A 21,626-nucleotide genomic window follows, 5' to 3' on the forward strand; every position below is an offset into this window, starting at 1 on the left:
GAGAGAGAGAGAGAGAGAGAGAGAGAGAGAGAATGAACATGGTTGGCAATCAATAGGCCAAATACAATAATTTTTTTCTAAAAATAATATATATATATATATATATATATATAATGGATTTCTGAACCTTTAGAAGAGAGAATTGTGATAAAAATAAGATTACATATGCATGTAAAGAAGTAATTCCAAAATAATCTTATTTGTATTTTGAGAGAGTTACTAAAATATTAGGTCTAGGTATATTAGTAAAATGTTTTACCTGCATTTCTTGAAAAATAATGGATTTCTCAAATTATCCATAATAAGAGATGGATAGATAAGGCTTAGACAATAGTGAAATTTTAAAAATTTGAACATGTTGAATATATATATATATATATATATATATATAGTACAATTTATACTCCCACAATAGACAATTTTAGGACAGAAAGGCATCCCACAGGTTAATGGGGTTCCACAAAAAACTTTTACATTACCAGCCACCCATAAGCTGGACTTTTTATATTGCAGTGGCCAAGAAAGCCAGATCAATTATGCAAGTCCTAGTTCCCCAGCTAAGGTAATCCCAAGGATAGCCCTTTGGGAAAAGCTGGCCCAGCCACAAACAGTCCTGTCTCCATCCTGTTGAGCTTATACAGTGCTGATATATCCCTTTAGACCCTGGAATCAGTCCCACATCATGAAAAGTCACCATGGAGAGAAAAACCACCCCAAATGAATAAAAGAGGAACCAAGGTAGACCTCTGAGCCAAAACAATTTAGTAATGGAACCTGGTCCCCTCAAATGAAGTGAACCTCAGACTTTACAATTTGAGGTTCTCCCTCCTTCCAGTACCCTATTTTTATAGGGTTTGATTTTTACTTATTTTAGCTTATGCATCATATGTCAACCTATGGGACCCTGTATTTTGCATAGTCACTTTAGAATGTTGAGGATTTACCTAAAATGACCATGTAAAATGGAGGTCCCCATAGGTTTACAAATGAATCATAAGTTAAATAAGCAAAAATGGCATGTCAGTAGCATCAGAGTTTGGGTGAAGCAAGGAATATATCCACCAACTGTGTGGGCACAAGATGGATGGACTCCTCCTTACATTGGGTTTACCAAAGAGATGGTACAAGTTATATATACACTCCAAGAACATATTGGATGGAGGGGGGGAGGTGACCACATTCCATACCATAGCACCATCCGTTCCTGGTTTAATCATGGAATTTGAGCAAAACAGGATGGAGATATCTGTGTCAACCTTTTTGAGGTTATGCAACTAAGCTCCATAGTTACTAAACAAGTAACAAATATTATATTAAGATTTGAGGGCTATTATAGGGCCCTCCTCTAAAAATCTATATTCCTACATGACGTATAAACTGTGTTAATACATTGCTTATTCTTATGCTTATTATTAGATGACTGACTAAATACATATTACTACCTGAGGATATTGAAATAATTGCTCATACTCATTACTCCTTTTAGTATGATATGAACCAACTAATACTTATTAGAGTCTGAATAGGAGTCCTCAATTAATCATTTCTCTCAATACACGGTAATAATGAGGGGACCTAGTCCCATCTAGTTCTGATATCATATGAAAAAATAGTTTTAGAGTGTGGTTGGGGGACAGAAGCAAGGGAATGGAGGCAAGATCTTGGTGTAGGGGAAGCACTCAGCCAAACTCTCCCAATATTTCCTTCCAAATAAATTTTAAGTAATGCCTCAAATTTAATTATGGACTTTCAAAGCTGACACAGGGTGAGTGTTGCTCATTCTTCCAGGCCAAGGCAAACAAGGAGGTTGGAAGGAGAAAAATGACAGGAGAATGATGACTGGCCAGGAGCCCACATGGAATGAAAGACAAGTTGTAGGGCTAGTAGTTGGTAACAGTAGCAGCTGTTTTGGGGATAGCTTTGGGAGCTCTCAAGGCAGAGATGATAAAGGGACTTGGCAACTATTCAGAAAGAGATTACAGGGGTCTCCTGTGCTATCAGTGGATTCAGGAATGGATGTAAATTGGCATCTCCATTGCCTATGCCCAATTCTGGGTCAAAGTTTAAGACTTCAGAGTAGCACTTTAAGTCAAGAGGCAACAAGGACCCTGAAAAGTAGTATCACTTTTAGACACAAAGGATCAATACTCCTGAGGAACTATATCAATTACTATCCCAAAATATCAGGGGTTTTCCTGGGTAATGACAAGAGAACAGACAATAAGAGCCATAACAACATCTCTCCCGAGATCACAAAACCATGGAATGATTGCAAACTTTCAAACCCCCTAGAATTAGGCATGTAGACAGTAGTATGAAAAATCTTGAAGATTGGGACAGTGCCTCTCCCACTCTAATGCCAGGAACAGAGTCCAACATTAACATAGAGTTCAAAATCAAGAAATAATGTTGAAAATAACCAAAAATAACCTGATCATTAAAAGCTACTATGGTGACAGAGAAAACCAAGACAGTCTCAGTGGAAAATGAATTCAAATGAGCTATAAGCAAAATTTCAATGGGAAAAAATGTGAATTGGAAACCAGGCTAGCAATGATTCCTGGAAGAGCTAAAATTTGATTTTAAAAATCAAAAAAGAGTAGTAAAGGAAAGATTATGTAAAGAATTTAGAATAATACAAGAAAATTATGAAAATAGTATTAACAGCTTGGTAAAAAAAAAAAGGTATAAAAATACTGAACAAAATATGACCTTAAAAATAATTTTCCAAATGTAAAAAAGGTATAAATTCTAACTGAAGACAGTAAGTCCATGAAAAATTAGGATTGAAAAAATGGAAAGCAATAATTACTTAAAATATGAAGAATAATAGAGGTCAAAATAATGAAAAAATAGAAGAAAATATGAAATATTTCATCATAAAATCAAATGATTTAGAAAATAGATTAAGGATAATTTAAGGATTATTGAACACCCAAAATCTAAGGTCAAAGAAAGAGCATAGACATCAGATTTCCAGAAATTATAAAGGAAAATTGTTATATTATCTTAGAATCAGCATGTAAAATAAAATAGAAAAAATCCAACTATCACCACCTGAAAGATATCCTGAAATAAAAACTCTCAATCAGAAATATTATAGCCAAAAGCAGTTAGAAAGAAACCAGAAAATATCATGGAGTCACAGTCAGGATCACAAAAGACCTAGCAGCTACCTTATTGAAAAGAAGACCTGGTATATAATATTCCAGAATGCAAAAGAATTAGAATTACAACCAAGAATAAGCTTCCAGCAAAACTGAGTATGAATTTTTAAAAAGGGATATTTAATGAAATAGAAGGGTTTCAAGCATTTGTGATAAAAAAAGACCAGAACTGAATATAAAATATAACTTTGAAATAAAATACTCAAGAGAACTGTTAAAAAAGGTAAACCTGAAAGAGATAACATAAGGGACTCAATCAATTTAAACTGTTTATATTTATGTATCAGAATACAATATTGTAACTTTTTAAAAACTTTATCATTATTCGGGCAATTAGAATGATTCTACATAGAAAGTGGGTGCAGGAGTTACTAGATTATATTGAAATGATGAAAAAAAATGGAGGGGGTTGCAGGATATAAAATAAACCCTCATAATATCTTGGGCATTCCTGTATATTTCTAATGAAATTCAACAGCAAGAGACAGAAAGAGAAATTCCATTTAAAGTTACTGTAGACATTATAAAATATTTGGGATCTACCTGCCAAAATAAACCCAAGACCTATATGAACACAACTACAAAACACTTTTCACACAAATAAACTCAGATCCTTAATTGGAAGGACATCAATTGCTCGTGGCTGGGTCTAGCTAATATAATAAAAATGACAATTTTACCTAAATTAAATTATATATTTAGTGCCATACCAATCACTATACCAAAAACCTACATTATAGAGTTAGAAAAAAAATAGTAACAAAATTCATTTGGAAGGACAAAAGGTCCAGAATATCAAGGGAATTAATGAAAGAAATGCTAGGGATGGTGGACTAGCTATAAGAGAGTTTATTCTGTATTATAAAGCAGCAGTCCTCAAAACTACTTGATACTGGCTGAAGAATAGAGTAGTGGAACAATGGAATATATTGGGTACACGAGACTCCAATGAATGTAGTAATCTACATTTTGATAACCCCAAAGACCCCAGTTTGGGGGATAATAACTCACTATTTGACAAAATCTTCTTGGAAAACTGGAATATAGTAGGGCACAAACTGGGCATAGACCATTATCTAACACCATATACCAAAATCAAGTCTAAATGGGTGCATGATCTAGGTTTAAAGGCTGATACTCTAAGCAATCTGGGAAAGCAAGGAATACTTTACCTGTCAGATTTGTGGAGAGGGTTAGACTTTAGGACCAAACAAGAATTAGCATTATAAAATGGAATATGGAAAATTTTGATTACATTATATTGAAAAGCTTCTGTAGGGGGCAGCCAGGTAGCACAGGGAGTAGGAGCACCGGCTCCAGTGTTGCGATGACATGTGGATCTAATCCGGGCTCAGACACTTATTACCCACACAGAAACACTTGGCCATGTAACCTTAAGTAAGTTACTTAACCCCAATTAAGGCTGGCCAGGTGGTTCAGCGAGTAAGAGCACCAGCTCCAGTGACGGGATGATCTGGGGATCAAATTAGGGTTCAGATACTCAGCACAACACCCAGAAATAATTGGCCGTGTAACTTTGAGCAAGTTACTTATCTCCGATTGCTTTAAAAAAAAAAAAAGCTTCTTTAAAAACAAAATCAATGTAACCAGGATTAGGAGGGAAGCAGAAAATTGGGAAAGAATTTTTACAACCTATGTCACTGATAAAGGACTCATTTCTAAAATATCCAGGGAATTTAGTCAAAACTATAAGAATACAATTCATTCCCAAATTCACAAATGGTCAGAAGATATGAAAAGGCAGTTAACAGAGGAAGAAATTAAAGATATTTATAAGCATATGAAAAAATGCTCTAAATCACTATTGATTAGAAAAGTGCAAATCAAAACAGCTCTGAGGTACCACATCTCACTGGTCATATTGGCTAAGATGACAAAACAGGAAAATGGCATGCTGGAGAGAATGTGGACTAATTGGAACATTAATGTATTACTGGTGAAGTTTTGCACTGATCCAACAATTCTTGAAAGCAATCTGGAGTTATGCCCAAAGGGCTATAAATAATTTCATACCCTTTGACCCAGCAATACCACTTCTAGTGTTGTATCCCAAAGAGATCATAGAAGTGGGAAAAAGACCCCTATGTACAAAAATATTTATGGCAGTTCTTTTTGTAATAGCAAAGAATTGGAAATTAAGGGGGTGCCCATCAATTGGGGAATGGCTGAACAAGTTGTGGTATATGCATGTTATGGAATAATTTTGTGCAATAAGAAACAAGGAGTAAATGAACCTCATATTTACCTGGAGAGGCTTATATGATCTGATGCTGAGTGAGAAGGGTAGAACCAGGAGGAATTTGTACACAATTACAGACACATCATATGTGTGATGACCAACTTTGATAAAGTGGACTCTTCTCAGCAATCCAGAGTTACAAGTCAACCCCAAAAGACTCATGATGGAGAGAGATGTTTACATCCAGAGAAAGAACTGAGTTTGAACCCAGATTGAAGCAAACTACCTGCCCTTTTTCTTTTTCTTTTTTGGTTTCATTTCCTCTTTCCCATTCTTCATTCTATCTTATACAATCCTTCTTTATAACCTGACTAATTCCTAATGTGAAAGTATTTGCATATACTATACTTGATTATATGCCTCCTTGGGGGGTGGGGTGAGGAAGGGGGAGTGAGAGAAAATTTGAAACTCAAGGAATTGTGGTAATGAATCTTGTAAACTAAAAGTAAACAAATTAATAAAGACCAAAAAAAATGCAGGGGGAAGAAAAAGGGAAACCCTGGGAGAAGTAAGAAGGGAGAGGTTTAAAGAGGAAAATTACCTCAGATAATAGAAGTACATGAGGAAGAGGTTTACAATGGAGAGGAAAATGGAAGAGGGAGAGGAAAGGATAAAAAGACATAAAGATAAATTAAAGTAAATAAGAAGGAAGAAAAGACTTAGTAATTGTAACTGTGCATGTGAATGGGATGAACTATCCCATAAAACAAAAGCAGATAGTAGAAGGGATTAGAAACCAGAATCCAATAATGTAGTTTGCAAAAAATACATTGGAAACAGAGGCACACATAAAGAATTAAACTAAGGGCCTGGAGCAGATTCTGTTATGCTTTGACTGAAGTAAAAATGACAAGGGTAGCAATCATGATCTCAGAAAAAAACAAAATAAAAATGGATCTTTTTAAAAGAGACAATCAGGGAAACTACATCTGGCTAATAGGCAACATGGAAAATGAAGTAATATAAATAATAAACATATACATCAAATGGCATAGCATCCAAATTATTTAATGTTAAATGTATTACAGGAGGAAATAGTAAAATTATTGTACTGGGGACCTCAAGTTTCTCCTCTCACAACCAGATCAAACTAAACACAAATCAATAAGAAAGAAGTTAAAGAGATGAATAGAATCTTATATCAGTTAAATATGACAGAATTCTGGAGAAAATTGTATGGCAATAGAAAGCAGTAAACTTTTTTTCTCAGCTGTACATTAACCTTCACAAAAATACATACATTATTAGGGCATAACAAACTCCCAACCAAATATGGAAAAGCAGAAAAATAAATGCTTTTCTGGGAGGAACAAAATAAAAATGATGTGCCATAAAGGGCCATGGAAATAAAGATCAAAATTAATTGGCGACTAAATTATATAATCCTAAAGACTGACTGGATCAACAGCAGCAACAACAAAAAGATTATAGAAATAATGCCAGAAACAATTGACACATTTAATGTAGAGAATGATAACAATGAGACAATATAAAAAATTATAGGATGTAGCTAAAGCTGTGCTTAGGGGAAAATGTTGATTTCTAAAAATGTGTACCAGTAAAAGTGAGAAAGAATAGACAATAAATTGAATATGTAACAAGATAAATTATATATCTCCAGCTACAAAACAAAAAGAAAATCTTGAAAATTGAAGGAGAAATTAATAAAAATATAAAGTAAAAAAAACATAAAACTAGGAGCTGTTTTTATGAAAAGGCAATAAAATTAATAAAATATTGGTTAATTTGATTGAAAAAAGAAAAGAACATAACCCACTTAAGAAATAAAAAGGGTGAATATGTCATAAATGAAACTGAAATTAAAGCAAATATTAAGAGTTATTTTTGCCCAATTATATGAGTCTAAAACTAGCCATATAAGTGACACGGGTGGATATTTACAAAAAAGGATTATAAGACCTGACCAAAAGAGGAGAAAATCGATTATTTAAATAACTTTATTTTAGAAAGAATAAAAATGAAGGAAACATAAATCAGCTTCCTAAGAATAAATCCCCAGGGCCAGATAGATTTGCAAGTGAATTCTAACAAACTTTTAAGAATAACTAATCCCAAAATAAGCAAAGAAAGAATCCTACCTAATTCCTTTTATAACACATATATGAACTTGATGCCTAAATCAGGGAGAGCAAAAACAAAGAAAGAAAACTATAGACCAATTTCTTTAAGGATACTGATACAAAAATTTTAAGTAGGAAAAATGGCAAGGAGGTTGCAGCAATATATCACAAAGATCATATACTATGATGAAGTAGGATCTATACTAGTAATGCAGGGCCAGTTCAATAATAGGAAAACTCTGATCATAGTTGACAATAGCAATAAAATAACAATAAAATGTCATAACTGTATCAATAGGTATAGAATTTTAAAAATACATTGATTCCTATTTTTAAAAGGAGCATAATAATCAATGGAGACTTTCTTAAAATGATTAGTATTTTGTATGAGGTAAAGCCCATTCAGTGTTTAAGGCTAAGTAAGAAATCAGGCAAAGAATGGTCTCTTTTACCTAGTCAAAAAAATCAGTCTAGAATGGAAGACTCTCAGGATTTCTGGCCAAAGCAGAAACAATTGCAATTTGTGCTTACTCTGGGTCATCAGATCCAGAGCAATGGAACCTAATGTTAACCTATTAATGAGAGCCAGATTGATTAGGGCTTAAGGCATGGTCTTTAAAAAAAAATGCAGCCTACAAACCCCAAGATATCTTGGGAGCTTTCAGTGATCACAATTTGAATTCTTTGGGCAGAGCACCCACAGATAGGGATATGATTCCCTATATGGACAGAATGAGAGACACAGAAAGGAGAGAAGGAGAAAGGGGATGGAGGGAGCAAGGAAAGAAGGAATCAACTGGAACTTTCCAGTTTTTTAAATAACTGATGCATACAAGCTACCTATGCTAGGTGATTGCTGTCCAAAGAGTGTGTGAAAAAAAAATAGCCCCAGTATTCAAGGAGTTCACATTGTGCTGGGAGAATTCAAAAGATAAAATAGCAGATACATACATAATCATTAGAGAAGTAAAGAGAAAGCAAAGCTTGTCACCTATAGGGACTGGGACATGCCTTTCAAATGGGGTGTTGACCAAGCATTGAGGGTTGAAGCAAGGTAGGGGATATAAAATTAATACTCTCTAAGATTCAATTTTTGTAACTAATGATCTAAATAGTCAATATTTATGTGAATATGTATATTTACAGATGCAAATGCATTTACATTAAAATCACTGTGAGAATCTATATGCACCTAACATTTGGATACAATTCACTAGTTCTCAGATTTTGAAGGGACTTTACAAGTTGTCTGGTCTGAATCAGACTCCTTTATTTTACTTTGCCTATAGGTGGTCATCTACCTCCTGAGGCAGTCAATTCTACTCTAAAGTAATTCTCATGTCTTGGAATTATACCCTCACTTTGACCCCCAGTTTGAAACAGAATGTGACTGTGAAGCATCAAATAATTGTTTCTTGTTTTCACCTTGGGGGAAAACAGTCACATTTACAATCTCTTTTTCGGATCTCTCAACTTGATATCCATTTACAGCAAAATAAACCGTTTTATTCCGATCAACAATATTATAAAGCATGTTCTCCAGTTTTCTTTCCCTTACTCAGGAAGGTAATGACATTGCCTACAATAATATTGACTGGAATTCCAGAATATGTGTCTAAAGAGAGGCAGTACAACCTATACACAGCCTGGAATTGGAGTAAAGTTTTGGTCTAATAGGGAGCAGCCTTCAGATGGGAAGAATGGGATTTAAATTGATGTTCCTTCTTATTAAATTAAGCACTAGTAGTGGATGTGCTTCAGATGGCCAAGATGGTAATCATACCAGCATGCCAGTATAGTGTGAGCACTGGGAATGCAAACAAATGAAAATAACCTAAAACCTTGAAGAATTCATTTAAAATAGACTGAGTTGTTTATGATAACTCTCTTTGGGTCATCTACTATACCTCTTTTTGTAAATACAGTCTGAAGCTAGGCTTAGCCAACTGATTTTCCTACTTGTATAAGAAGAGTAACACCAACATCAAATTTTTTTAATGGTATTAATTTGATCCAACTCAGTGTATTCTTTCTCTACTCTGGATCTGGCCTTTGAATTTAAGTGTTGTCCTTAATCCACCTCTTGTTTGCCTGACATACAGTATATCTCAATTTTGTCTTAGCTTGGATATAGTCAGTATTTTTGTTTTCATTTTCCCCTAAAATTAAGTAAATGAATAAAAGTAAAACATTGAGTATGTTCACACACATAAGTGTATATAAGGAATTTTCAGGATTTGTGGCTAGAACAGATCGTCTTTCTGATACAGGAATGCATTTCAGGTACACAAAGTTGAGAAACATTATCTATTAAATACAAGGTAAAGACTACTTCAGGATCTAAAAAAAAAGAATGAAGATGGATGAAAATCATGTCTTCAAGATGCTCACAAAGTATATAACTGATGAATATAACTGATGAAGACAAGTCACACATTGAGAGAAAGACTTTTGTCTCAATGCCCTAAATGACCTTAGGATGGAGGACTCAAGAACAGTGTCTTAATGTTTCCCTTCTTTCCTTTGAAAATGTCAGCCCATGGCCTTAGAGTTCTTTACAAGGCAGTATTGTGGATTGAGAGGTGGAGAGTGGAGAGGATATTGTACAAGGACAAGATTTTCCCTGCCAGCTGGAAAACAGGTGATTCATCATGGTGTCACACCCATCCTATCCTACTGCAAAGAGGCTGTTTGATTTATTAGGTACCTACTATGCTGAAGGCTCTCAGATTAATGAATGCATTTGTCCACATTTTCAAAACATTTATACATAGCATGCACCCAGCCTATATATGTATGGAGAAGGCAGTATGGAACAATGGACAGGACAGTGATCTTATTTTTATTTTCTTTTTAGTCACTCACTGTTGATGTCAGAACTGAGTTTATGCCCCACTTTTCCCTTAGTTTTCTTGCTGGAAGCTCTTTCTACATTAAATGACATTATAACAATCTTTTTACTGCTACAGAATATTACTCTTTTTGAGGAAGCTACAATTATTGGATCATCAGTGATGTTATTAACACTTTCCTTGTAATTTCTTTTACAATAAAAATTTTATTCTATTTTTCCACTCACTGACAAACTTTGGGGAATGATAGTTTTACCCATTGAAGAGGTGGAGTATAAAGAAAACAAATTTTCTTAGCTTGAGAAATCTTTATTCTGAATTCCTGGCAATGGCAACCACTTCATTTCATTTGAAAACATTTTAAAGATGGTAAACAGATGTAACATCCCATAGGTAGTACTAACTGAATAAATAGATGTGGAGTTAGCCCTAGACATCAAGGCTAGTATCCTGACACTAAAATTGTACTTCCAGAGCTGTCCTATTTTGGAAGGAAGTGGAAGGTTTTAGGAAAGGCTCAGTAGCTCCAAACAGTTTTCTGTACCCTCAGAGATAGTGAAAGATTAGTCATACAGCATAAAAAGGAAGCAATAAAACACAATCAGGACAATTCAGTGAAGGAATTAAAAAAAAAAACTTCACTTGGGAATTGGCTTTCCAAAAGCACCACTCTATCTCTTCATCATTATGTGCTATTCAACAATGCATGACTTTTCATGTTTATAGGGGACTTTGAAAATATCAGGTGATTTTCTGGTCTTTAAGAGAATTATATAAACTACAGCTTAACATTACCACACTGCAATACTTCTAGAAGTCTCATCTTCTTGGACCCCATTTTTAAAATGTTCAATTTATGTTCATCCAGTAAAATGGGTGATCAATGTAACTACAGAAATAATACATTTCCCCTTCTTTTTAATAATTCTCTCTCATAATTCAAGAGAATCAGATCTTGAGCAGGAAGGTCCATTATACTAGTCCTCTAGAAACATACAATCTGATAAAAGAGATAAAACATATACAAAAATTAATTTTGGGACAATAAATTTGGGATTTTAAGGAAACTTATACATCATAAAGTCTAACTTCTCAATCAATGAAGCACTTGAGAAATGCTGAGTATATATGACTTCTCCTACAGTTAATTTCTCAGGCAGGATATGAATTTAGGTTACGCTGATTTCAAATCCAGTGCTTTGTGCACTATGCCATGGTAAGTCTAATGATTTTGTTTTATTTCTGTTTCAGTTATGTGCACAGAAGAGGTTTAAAGACAATAGGAAAGCTCATGAAAAAGAGAGGCTACTTCCAGTAGGGGAGAATGTATGGAGAAATTTATATTAGAAGTGAACATTGAATTTCAGTAGTTAGAATGGGGCTGAAGAGAATTTCAGGGACAACTGAGACAAGGTATTAAAGTTGGAAAGAAGAAAAAAATGTCCAATGCTGTTTAAAAATAAATTAAAATATATGAAGTAATTACAGACTTTCAGATAAGGAGGGCACATCAGAGACGATGTAGTTCAAAATAGGTCGAATCCATAATCTTTTTTACAATCTTGCCTGCCTGGCATGATCAAGACTATGTTGACATTCAGTTAAGTAACTGGACAAGGAAAGATGCATTTCGGCTAGATTCAAGAGGAAATTGATTGCTAAGTGATTGAGTTTAAGACTTTTAGGCAGGAGAAGGGGGAGAAAATGGGAAGTTATTCCTGATTACTGGTAGGGGAGTGATTTGACTAAGACATGCATTACCAAAGAGAAATAACAGTGGAATGGGAGCCGAAGACCCCTGACTCATGGCATCAAGTTGGTTAGTTGGTGAAATTTATCATAGAAGAGACATGGAAGGATTAACTGAAAGATTGTAGTGGGATGAGAAAATGGTTCAAATAACTGCAAGGACAGATTTAACCTGGATGTGGTGAATGAGATAGAAAATGTCAAACATCACTCTAAAATGTTTTGAGAAAGTTACTTGATGATGCCATTAACATAAATGAGAATATCAAGAGAATAAAAAGTGATTTCTTGAAGAAAATGACATGTTGGATATGGAACATCTTCAATATTAAATACCAGTAGGAGAGCCAGAGAGAAATATTGGTCTGACCTGAGAAGTGAGCCAGGGGTGAAGATAAGCATTTGTATTTGAGAGTCAAATGATTGCTATGGGAAGATAATATTAAGAGAGTGGTGTGGGGGGCAAAGAAAGCATTAGACAATGTGAGAAGGCGAGAAACACATAGACAGAAAGACAGAAATAGAATGATAGGAAAGTGAGAAAGATTCTTCTTGTATGAGCACATTTTTAAAAGCATGGTGTTCACAAATGCTGTTTTCTTCTTTTATTCTGTACATACACTTGCTATAAACTGATATCAAAATATTGAAAACAAAAATAAGAAGGCAATGAGGTATAATAGGCTGGAATATGTGGTGCAAAATAAGAAAATAGAATTTGATTTAGGTATTCAGGTTGCAAAAATTACCTGCACAACAGTTAATGGATTTATAAGAGGACTTAGATGTTGTATAAGATGGATGAGATACTCATAAGTGATAAGAAAGAGAGGAAGAAAGGGGGAAGACAAAGAGAGAGAGAGAGAGAGAGAGAGAGAGAGAGAGAGAGAGAGAGAATATGCATTTATTGAGCACTGTGATGTACTGTTCTAAGTAATCAGGACACAAAAAGAAGAAATAGCTTACATTTACAACACAATACGGAAAAATAACAGATAATAGGTGTGAAGCTTGTGGTACAGGGTAGGTAAGATATTGGTGGGGAACTGACATCCAATAAATAAGTCTTTTTGCGAGTGGTCAGCATGCCTGGGGCCCCTCATGAAATGATAGTAAGGACAAGAGAGTAACCAATCAGTAGAATGGAGCCTTAATGCAGAGGAGGGAAGGCAGCTGCTGAGGACATAAAGAATGTATAAAGCAGCTCATCTAGAAAGGACATGCTGTTGGGTTGTCTTTTTTTTCTTTTTTTTCCCTTGGAATTGCATGTATGAGTAAATGTACCATGCTGTGATAATGGCAGTCAGGAACACTAAAGTGGCTGTAGGCTGCATTAAGAAAGGTATAGTTTCTAGAACTGGGGAGAATATAGTCATGCTGTACTCTGCACAATGGTAGTGCACTGTGTTCATTATTGGGTAGGAAATTTTAGCAATGAAATTGACAAACTTATTCATAGCAGGGCAACCAAGATGATGAGGGGCCTCTAGATGATGTGACACAAAAGCCAGTTGAAGGAATTTGTTATATTTAACTTAGAAAAGAAATGGATTAAGATAAAACAATATATGAGGAAGTGTATCACATGGAAGAGAAAATGGATTTGTTCTACTGGGCTGCAGAATGCAGAATCAGCAGCAATAGGTGAGATGTGTAGGGTAACAAATCACTCTATCTGGAGAAAGACATCCCAAAATGAAAGGTACTATGAAGTGTAATGGGCTACTTTACAAGGCAGTGTGATCCCTGTCTTTAGAGTTCTTCAAGCAAAGATAGCATGATCCTGTTTAGGAAATGTTGTAGAAGGAATTTTTGTCCAGATACGGATTCAATTAGATAACTGGCCTCTGTGGATCTTTTCCATCTTGACATTCTGTGATCCTGTGGAATTCAGTTTATCTGGGATGGTCACAGGAGTCACAGTTTATACAATATTGCTCTAACTACTACCATTTAACAATTCTTGAGATAGCAGGCGTGTTAGAAAGATTGCTGGCTATGAGTAAAATTACTTGAGTTCAAATTCTGGGAATCCTTTACATCTGTGCCTCAGTTAACTTCTCTATAAAAAAGAGAAGACTGGACTAGAATGTCTTTAAGGATTCATCCAGTTTGAAATCTCTTATCCATTAATGTCATTTAAGCAACAGAAACCAGCTGTAACATTAGATGGCTGACCACCAGAAACACACTTCAACTGACCTAATTAACTATCCCTGATTCACAATCCTCCATCTCCTGTTTTGCCTTTTTCAAACCAGTTAATAAAATTAGGCAGGGGATACCTCTCTTCCAAATGTAATATAGTATGGCAGAAGCTGGGAATAGATCATTGTCTAACACCATATACCAAAATCTAGTCTAAATGGGTGCACGATCTAGGTATAAAGGCTGATACTCTAAGCAATCTGGGAAAGCAAGGAATAGTTTACCTGTCAGATTTGTCGAGAGGGGAAGACTTTATGACCAAACAAGAATTAGAGAAAATTATAAAATGCAAAATGGATAATTACATTACATTAAATTGAAAAGATTTTTTTCTTATTTTGCAAAAACAAAGCAAATGTAACCAAGATTGATAGGGAAGTGGAAAATTGGGAAAGAATTTTTGCAACCTATGTCACTAATAAAGGCCTTGTTTCTAAAATATACAGAGAATTGAGTCAAACCCATAAGAATATAATTCATTCCCCTATTGATAAATGGTCAAAGGATATGAGAGGGAGAAATTAAAGATATCTATAAGAATATGAAAAAATGCTCTAAATCACTATTGATCAGAGAAATACAATTCAAAAAGACTCTGAGGTACCACATCTCACCAGTCAGATTACTAAGATGACAAAAAAGGAAAATAACAAATGCTAGAGAGGCTGTGGACAAACTGGAACACTAATACATTGTTGGTGGGGTTGTGAACTGATTCAACCATTCTGGTGAGCAATCTGGAACTATGCCCAAAGGGCTATAACTAATTTCATACCCTTTGACCCAGCATTGCCACTTCTAGGTTTGTATACCAAAGAGATCATAGAAGTGGGATGAAGATCCATATTTACAGAAAATATTTATAGCAGGTCCTGAACTGGAAATTAAGGGGATACCCATCAATTAGGGAATGGCTAAATAAGTTGTGGTATATGAATGTAATGGAATATTATTGTGCTATAAGAAACAAGGAGCAGATAGACTTCATATTTACCTGGAGAGGCTTATGTGAACTGATGCTGAGTGAGAAGAGCAGAAGCAGGAGAAATTTGTACACAATTACAGACACAATGTATGTGTGATGAGCAACTTTGAGAGACTAAACTTTTCTCAGCAATGCAGGGTTATAAGACGACTCCAAAAGAGTCATGATGGAGAGACATGTTTACCTTCAGAAAAAGAACTAGAAAGAACGGAGTTTGAATATAGATTGAAGCAAACTACCTGCTCTATTTCTTTTTCTTCTTTGGTTTTGTTTCCTTTTTCCCATTGTTCATTCCATCTGATACATTCCTTCCTTATAACCTGACTAATGTCTAATGTGAATGCACTTGGAGATCCTATATTTGATTGCAAACCACCATGGTGGGGAGGGGAGAGAGGGGGAGAAAATTTGAAACTCAAGGGATTATGGAACTGAATCTTATAAAATAAAAGTAAACAAGCAAATTAATAGACAAAAAACTGATGAAAAAATAATTTATTGCGTGCTTGCACACATTTCAATCACATGAATGATTGCAATTGAAATTAAATAAATAATGTTAGTCATGAGTGGTGAAGTAATAGATCCAAGGGGAGGGGTCTCAGACAATAATAAAGGTGATAGCTCTTGTGTCTATGTTACTGTAAACTTAACACAGTATACTCCAAACATTAGCCCTGTGACAGGAAAATAGGAAACTTCTCATTAGGCTTCTATTACACGTGAGTTAATTTAGGAGCAGAGAGAGGCAGGAAGCTGGCCATGATGATGCAGCTAATAAGAATTAGTCTTTCATTGGGGACCAGAACTGGTTCTGATCCTAATGTTCTTTTCATTGAACTGTTGCACCTCCATTAACTCTAAATCCTCAGATATCAGGAGAGTGGCACAATGAGGCCATTATCCCAGTTCAACAATATCAGTCAGTAAACATTACTACTCTATGCTGGACCAAGCCCTGCAGATACACAAAGAGGCAAAAGACAGTCCCTTCCCTCAAGGAGCTTGCATTCTCATGGGGAAACAACAGTCAAGTGAATATATACAGGATAAACAGGAAATAATTAACCCATAAAAGATACTAGAATTGGGAGAGTTTGGGGAAAGGCTTCCTGTAGAAGGTGGAATTCTGGTTGTGCAAAATTGGGATGTCATGCATTCAATTTCCTCTCTTTCTGAATATTCTCGCCTTTCTGAGTAGTCTGGTGGCCTAGAATCTTTAGGTAGTACAACATTGCCCCCCATCTCCTGATGTTATTACCACATATCCTTGCCCATATTATTTCTGCCTTCTTCCTCCTCCCAAGAAGTTCCAAGTGTTACTTCTACATGAGATTCTCACTTTCCTTCACTAAGATTATCCCCCTCCCACACTGCTTCCTCTTGCTACCTCTACACTCCTCTCCTTTATCATGTAGAACATCCTTGATATTGTGACTTTATATACCATCTCTAGCTGTTTCTCCCTCCTTCAACCACACTTGGGAGTTATCCCAACATGAGCATCCTAACCCTCACCTTCCTTCACAAAATTCCCAGATTTTTCATGTTCTTTATGCTATGTCCCCCTGAGTCCACTCCCTAAACTCCCAGAAAGTTTTCCAAATGGAATTATATTAACAGTGTCCTGCCTTTCTCTTGGAGTCTACTTTCCTATTGCAATACTTCCCTAATGACCTGTCTGGCCTGGACACACAAGGCACTTTGTACATAAGAAGAAAGGATGTGTAGGGATGTAGGGGACAGATCACAAACAAATTAGCCCTTTGACTTCACCCACCATAGTGAACTCAATCCTATCTTCTCACAGACTCTACTAGCCTCTGGTCTCTCCTTTATACTATGTCCTCTGAAAGCATTCTCCTCTCCTTAATAAATTCCCCTATATACTCCATTTCTTTCTTTCAGATTCATTCACTATTTGTGTGACCTTGAGTCAGTTAAACTCTTCTAGCTTCAGACTCCTCCTTGATTAAGTGATGCAAGATTCCTTTTACCTCTTAATCTACGATCCTGTAATCTTTCCCTCTCCTTGTGCTCACTGAACCTTAACTTTCTCCTGAGAATGCTATCCCTCTTGTCATTCTCTCCAATATCAGCTGCTCTTTGTGTGCTACCTGAAATTGTACCAGGAGAAAAAATCTGCATATTTCTCACTTATTGCTTACTTATTATATCCTCTGCAATTATGACTTAACACTTATATTTCCACCTTTGAAATGCCTCAGGATTATCCAGTTCCTTATTGCCATTATCTATGGACCTCTGGGTGTCTCATCAACCTTCCCAATTAGTTTGCTACTTAAAATATTCTTCTCTTCCTCTATTCTTTACTCCCTATAAAACCCTGACCTCTTCTTACTCCCTCGATCTCCTTTACTCCAATGACTTTTTCCCCTATTCTAACTTAATCAGTCCTTGACTTCCCCTGACCAATTTTGCCAAAGTATCATAATGCTTCCTTCCAGCTCTGCATAAAATAATTAAGAATAGGACCAAATAATGGCTACATGAGCTGGTACTAGAAATAGGCTGTCTAGTTCTTTTCCCTGATAGTGTTACTCACCACACAGATGGTGCTTAAGAAATGTTCAATTTGTTTTCAGAATGGACCCTCCATCCCTATATATTTCAGGGAAGAAAAGAGAACAAGTATGGGATAGTGTAATCATTAGTGTGAGGCCAGACGTGGGATTGAACCATAGCTCTGACATTCTCTGCAAGTCATAGCCTCTAACACCCTCAGTTTTTTGTTGTTGTTGTTGTCGTTGTTGTTCTGTAAAATGGAGGATACAATTTATCAAATGCAATAAATTTGTGAAAATTGATTTGGAAGCATTAAAAGTGATAATGGAAGGCATATCATCAACATCTTCACCACCATCCATCCTCTTCACAAATGCCATTTTTATAGCTATTATAATTATACTTGCTATTACAGATGCGTAATTTTAAACTAAGTTTGGAGTCCATATTCCATTGGGTGTGGATAGATTTTATTACAAAGACAATTGTTCTCTTTCCTGCCCCATTTCCATTTTTGATTTCTACCTTTTTTTTTTACTCTTTTGTCCACAGGGCAGAAGTAAAGATTGTGGAAGGCATTTTGTGTTACTTTACCCAACTAGATGAGGAAAATCCCAAGATGCCAACTGACATCATCTTCAGCATATATTTTTACCAATATAGTAGGCAATGAATTTCTGATAGTCTGCTTCTGGCAAAATTCTGCTGGCAGGTATCTCTTACCTGTTTCTATTTCAAGAGGTTTTTTTTCCTCCCTTTGTTTCAAATTCATTCTTTCTAGGGAACTGCCCATTTTGTACATCCAAGAAGCAAATCGTCTATGAGTAATAATTTTCTCAATCCACTGGAGCTTGTGGTGGATGGTGGTCAAACATAGTATTTTCTAGACAATCTTAAGCCTTGGTGTAAAAATTGAGAACAATAATAATGTCATCATATAGAAAAAAATAGTAATGACATTGTTTCTCACCAGAGTAATGGTTCAATCTATTAGGTTTAGGTTTATGCTACTGAGCATTTAAAGACACCGACCCACATTCAGAACCTTCTCTTTCCAAGAAGACTTTTTTTGCTTTTTGTTTTACTTATCCAACCTTTTGTCCAAGGCTCAAAGCATAACTTAAATACCTCTTGAGTGATTGACTCTAATTCACCATGGCTAAATTTCTTATATTTTTTTTGCATGTGAATAGCAGCTTTTCTGGATTTATTTGTTTTCCATCCCTATTAACATGGCTACAGTTGTAAATCTCACTTTTCAGGACACATCAATATTGTGAAAGCCAATGATTCTGTTCATTAATTACAGACAATTGAATTTTCATTGAATCAACAATTATAATGATATTTATTCTGTTTTCACTTTTGCATTACTGGGGATATCTCCTCATAAAAGACTTCTTACTATTGCATACCAATGAGCATTTCCTTCTTGGCAAAAATGTTAGACCCCATGCTAAGGGCTGGGAATAGAAAGACAAATCCTAATAGCCCCTGCCTTCAAAGAGTATATATTCTGTTATTGGCTGCTAAACAATAAGGACACTGATAATTAAACACAAAATATATACAAAACAAAACAAATATGTTTGCATCATCTCTTCAGGGATACTTTCTCAGAACATACACATTTACCACAAACATGTTCCATAACTGAATTTAGTTCATCACACAGGGTTGTCCAAGAATTGAATCCTGTCCACTTTTTGTAATGTGGTGCAAGGTTGCTATCAAGGGAAATGATGTGATATAATGAATCCTTCAAGAAGCAGCCTCAAAAGATACTATTTGATAGGAGAGCAACAGGCCAATGTGCTAATCACTTTAAAAATAAGTATTAGAAGCATAATGAAATTCTGGCAGGACAAGTCGATTCCGAGCTAGCAAATGGCAGGTAGCTGGGCTTGTCAAAGCCAGGGATATCCCCAGAGTGCAGGAGCTGCCCTAAACACAATCCTCCTCCACGTAGAACACAGTAGGATGCTGATTGCTCCTCTTGTGCTGCTCTCCTTATATCGTACTTTCAAAAGAAAAACATCACTTAATGGTGATTTATAAGGCATCATGTAATTTGCTGCTACAGTGAATATGGGGAAGGCGAACATTTCATTTGGAATTGTAGGACTCCTGCATTTGGTCCCATTAGTGTCAACAGCATCCACTCCAGAATCTCCTTATTTTGCTGAAATTCACTCTCCCAATGCTTGTGTTCATCCTGTGAATTGTCTGATTCATTCTAGGTCATAGAATAAAATGAGGAAAGGAACAATGGAGTCCAATCTAGTCTAAACTTTACCTGAACAAACATTATCTCCTCCATACACAGAGTTATAGCTAAAGCAAAGTAGCTAAGGTTTTGTCCAGGGGCCCAAATTTACAGAGTACTTAAAACATTTATAGTTCTTCTTAAAAACAATAGATCCAAACATTTAATTAGTAAGAAGAGATATATAAAATGGGAAGCTATTATAAGAGATGGAATATTTCCTCCCTTCCATACTCTACCATGGCTGAATACTGGGTGAATATTTCCCTGGCCCAGTTCCACATTATTTTCCACATTTTTTGCTCAAGAATTTCCAGGGTCAGTGTCTCATGGCCTCAGTCCATGGAGATAAAGGGCTAGGGGTGGGGAATCTATAGCCTTGAGGTCACATATAGACCTTTAGGTCCTCAAGTGTGGCCCTTTAACATTTAGTCAAAGCCATGTGACCTCAAGGTCATAGATTTCCCACCTCTTGATAGGCATTCCAAATTATTTTTGCTATTTGCTCCTGGCAGGAAAATTGCTACTTAGGGTCTAGACAAGGTAGCTATCTTGCAGGCATTTGGCCTTTTCTTGAGGAATCCATGTGCTTGGTAAATAAACATATCACCTCCTCAAATAGTCCATTCCATGTTAGAAGAACTCATGTTGTTAGGAAGGTGTGTCTGTAAGTGTGTGTGTGTGTGTGTGTGTTTGTGCTCACAAAATGCTTTTTGCAAAGTTTGAATTCAAACTAAACTTGCCAGTCTCCCACTTCTCAAAGGCATTTCCTTTGTAAACCAAACCCTATTAATCACACTTGTGGCTACCATTTATAAAAACAAAATCTTTGTGGTGGGTCATAAATAGCTCTACCTTGATTGCAGGTAGATGAGTAATAGTAAATATTCTTTTTGATTAAAGGTGAAAAACTATTCAGTGACACAGGGCAACTGTACTCCTATTCTCAGCCTCCCAATGAGTCTTTGGAAAATAAACTCTGGTGTGGTTGATGTGTTTGAAGTGGGAAACAATGGCTTTGCTACTTAACATGATCATTAAGAAAGCTCCTTATGCCTTTTTAGATCTTAATTGTTCATACCCACCCCTTAATCCTTGAATCCTAATATTCCAGAGCATGACCTTAGTGATGTTCCAGGGCATTGCCAGGGCCATTATTTTTTGCAATATGATAGTTAATAATTGACATCTTGTAGCTGTTTGAATATGAATAGTGTTATAGAAAAACCTGCCCACCCCAAAATTACACACACACACACACACACACACACACACACAATATGTGTGTCTTTGTATATATAATTACAGGTTATTTCTGTATTGTATACATACACGTATGCATATGCATATACATATATGTGTATGTGTGCATGAATGTATGTGTGTGTTTCACAGCTATTGGGTCTGTTCAACCAAGGGCCACTATTTTAAAGATATTTCCAGGCATCTTGGACTTTTTTGTTCAATATCATGGTGCTTGATGAGATTCTCTCTCTCTCTCTCTCTCTCTCTCTCTCTCTCTCTCTCTCTCT

The sequence above is a fragment of the Petaurus breviceps genome, unplaced genomic scaffold (assembly GCF_028583685.1).
Source record: "Petaurus breviceps papuanus isolate PSGF00001 unplaced genomic scaffold, PetGlider_PUasm1.0 490, whole genome shotgun sequence".
Taxonomy (NCBI): domain Eukaryota; kingdom Metazoa; phylum Chordata; class Mammalia; order Diprotodontia; family Petauridae; genus Petaurus; species Petaurus breviceps.